Here is a 3597-nt window from a genome sequence, read left to right as displayed (position 1 = left end):
TGATGAAATTGGGGAATAAGTTGTAGGGAATACCACTCTTGCACTTCTAAGAAAAGACTATCTCAAATGAAACTCGCTATAGAAAGACATCTTGTTGAAAAATTCTTTATTTTTTGTCATTTCTAAAGAAAAAACATTCATCAAGTCCTTCACAAATGTTTTGTTTGTGACTTTTTCTGTTGTTCCCTTTCACACTCAACTGAACTATGTGTTATGTCTTGTAAACGTAATCAAACATTTCACTTAGGTGTGTGGGTTAACACAAACCCATATTGTATGAAACATTCAGTTTTTCATTCAAGTTTTTTCTAACAATTGCATCCATGCTAGGACTACAGTAAACAACACTTTTTACTAAAGTAAATGAAATTGTTCATTAAACAAGACACATTGTTTTAAATGTATGCAATACGACGACACTAAAAACAACACTGAAACTTTTCATTGAAATACTGGACGAGATTGTGCATATTCAATGGATTTCTCCTGGTGCTTTTTTTCATCAGTCTTTTCATATTCTTGTTCTCTACTCAGGTGTCTCCTGTTCCTTTGGTGATGTCTGCTGTACACACATGGTATCATACACTTGAGCAAAGTGTGATACTACCGTTTGTTCTTCTCCTAAAATAAAGATGAACATTGACAAAAGTCAGAAGCACTCTTTTCTTTGACAGACGAACAAAACAATGCAAGAATAACCATACTCTCTGTTCCTTACTCATTTCTACCTACCTGTTTGACCACTTTGTCTGCTTCAGTCAGGACAGGGTGCTGGGGCTGACTCTGAGCAATCTGAGAAGAGCTCTCTGTGATCTTCTCCCCTACAGTGGCTACATTGTACTCTGTTTGAAATCCAGGTATCGCCTCCGGTAAGTTCCTCGGTCCTTTTTGGGACTTGAAAGGGTAGAATCATTTTGTGACTACATTTCCTTGTCATGCACTGATATGTTCTGGTTTGTGTTCGATTACTGCAGGCGTTCAAGTACTTTCTTTTTGTTCTAGATTGGCAGTGTTTGAGATGGTAGGAACTTGTCATATTCTCAACTCTGAATGCTCTGTAAACATACTATTTTAGCAATTCTTAGAAATCTGAAAGCAGTGTTACCTGTATCATTTTTTGTCTTGGTAGTAGTATTGCAGCTCCAACATCAGCACTTAAATAATGGTTTGTGATGTTACTTGTCCTTGGAGTTAGTATACTCCTGAGAAGTCAAGAGAAATCTTACGTAAGCATTAATTATGTTTCACTTTTGAAAGCAAAGTACGTGTCAAGTACTTTGAAGGCATTTGTTGATACTTTTAAGCACTTTTGTTGATTATTATTATCCTTCAATTAGTTATTACAAGTCCAACATTCTCTACATGATCTCACTCCATATTCAGAATGTGGGAATACAATTGTTTTAAGGAAATGCCACTGAATAGATAGTAGCTGCACTCTACAAAGATGAATTTGCTAATTAATCAGTCAGGGACACAGCTTATACTTCAGTAGTCTTAGATCATGTAATGATGATTATTGTACTTTATAACTAGCAAAATCCCCATATCCTGTTCATTGCCCCTTTTTCAGTTATGTGGATTGACTTATCCCTGAAGTGGTTAATTCTCACCTTGACATCTCATAGAACAACTGAATCTCTACCAAGGGTGAATGTGTCCTTCCTCTTAATGTCTAAAAGAAAAGGTTAAAATTCATTGAAGCAAAATGCAACAACCCAAAATGTTGGGGAGGTCGTTTCCACAGTTATTTCATATGACAGTGCTTGGAGTGAAACTACATGACCATGGTGAAGAAGAAAAAACACTTTACCTTGTTCCTCCTGACTGATGTCCTTATGCGTGTTTTGCACAGTTGAGCGTTTTGTGTCTTGTCGTCTGTGTAGGCAACAGCCCTCTTCCCTGGGATAGAACTAGATGATATTTAGACACGTTAATTTGACTTCTCCATTGCTCACATTGATGTGGATATGATTATAATGCTCTGTTTTGTGGGCTTCCCAAGAAAACAATAAATCCCTTACTACTTGTTCGAAATGCAGTAGCACAGATCCTAACAAATACAAGAAAGAGAATATCATTCCTGTTTTGAAAAAACTTCACTGGTCACCTGTATTATCGAGGATAAATTTGAAAGTTCTTTTACTTGTTTTTAAAGCTTTAAGCGACCTAGCACGTCTGTACCTTACTGAATGTCTGTCTTCATATGTTCCTATACGTGACCTGAGATCTGCACATACTGGCCTACTGCAAATACCACATGTGAAATGCAGAAAGAGTGGAGAGGCTGCTTTTTGTTTTTATGCTTCTAAATTATGAAACTCACTTCCACTTTTTATTAGGCAGTCAAGCTCGGTACATTGTTTTAAAAAACATTTGAAAATGTTGCTTTTAGTTAAAGTGGTTCTTTGTTCTTTCTATTTCTGTTTCTTTTTTTAGTTCTCTTTAATTGTTCTTATTTTATTACGACTTTCCTAATTTTTATTTATTTAATTGACATGTATGTTGCTTTACTGTATTGCTGTATTTTCCTTTACAACTGAAAGTATATCTCTCAATTTTAATATTTTATTTTTACGTTTGGTTTTTAAAGCACCAAAGCACTATTTGTATGAAAGGTGCTCTATAGATAAAGTTTATCATTATTATTTTTAATATTATTATTATACTTTGTTACATTTTTGGTTAGGACAAAGATTCTAGTAGAGGTGGCCTCTTTTACCCCGTTCCAAAAAATTGGAAAACTACCTTCAGAGTACACTGACAATGACCATCTACTGTCTCCTCTAACTGTGTAATGTCATCGTGCATATCTTGTGTATTATTTATTGTAGTTGGTTTTGTCATTCTGTAAAGAAGCCACCTTTCAAGGCACTATATAAAATAATGTTTGTTATTATTATTTACATTTTTCATCGTTAAATCTGGCGAAGAGTCTTAAGAGAATATCAAAGAACACGTTGCTCTTACCTTTCCATTCCAAGAAATGCCCTCAGCTCGGATTGCAGAGATTGACCTCTCTGTCTCAAATTCTGAGAAACATAGACTCGATTGAAAAATGACCATTTCCTAAGATTCACATAACATCACCAGTCAACATTTGCCACTTGACATCAATAGAAACCATAGAGTACATGACATTTCCAATCAGTTTTCTTTCAAGGTACAATACCAATCGCCTTGCCAGAAGAGTTATACTGCGGTAGATAAATATTACAAATGTCAGATACACGCAGAGTTGTTTGGATTACTATGAAAAGATTGGCAAATATATTTATGTTCATTATATTTCTTGGAGTGACAGAGCTAAAGAGAAAACAATACTTACCTTTATCTCTGCAGACAGGATCGCAAGGGATTCCCTTATACTGGGTTCCTATGTAACAAATAATACATTATTCAAAAAACATGATATTTCTCTGTCCATTGGCAGCATGATTGTTTATCATAACAGTTTTAGTTAGCTTTAATTTTGTAAACCCCAAGTAAACATAGTTTGTGCCTTTCTCTGAACTTTTTGGCATTTCAATTCAGTTGTTTGTAAGCTTATTTTACAGTTGCCAGGTTGATGAAGTTCCTGAACTGTGCAGTATTTCT

The 3597-nt window shown here is 35.0% G+C and overlaps 1 long non-coding RNA gene across 1 annotated transcript; it reads right to left on the bottom strand.

The window, feature by feature from the left end:
• Window positions 1–789: 789 nt before the first annotated feature.
• On the bottom strand, window positions 790–3378 carry LOC138226647 (uncharacterized). Its single transcript, XR_011184611.1, has 6 exons — window positions 3329–3378; window positions 2971–3032; window positions 1814–1913; window positions 1614–1675; window positions 1106–1202; window positions 790–894 (listed from the first exon to the last, which is right to left on the bottom strand). It is a non-coding gene; the product is annotated as an uncharacterized lncRNA (long non-coding RNA).
• Window positions 3379–3597: the final 219 nt, after the last annotated feature.

Source organism: Lepisosteus oculatus, unplaced genomic scaffold (assembly GCF_040954835.1).
Source record: "Lepisosteus oculatus isolate fLepOcu1 unplaced genomic scaffold, fLepOcu1.hap2 HAP2_SCAFFOLD_144, whole genome shotgun sequence".
Lineage (NCBI taxonomy): Eukaryota > Metazoa > Chordata > Actinopteri > Semionotiformes > Lepisosteidae > Lepisosteus > Lepisosteus oculatus.
This window is presented reverse-complemented; position numbering and strand designations above follow the sequence as displayed.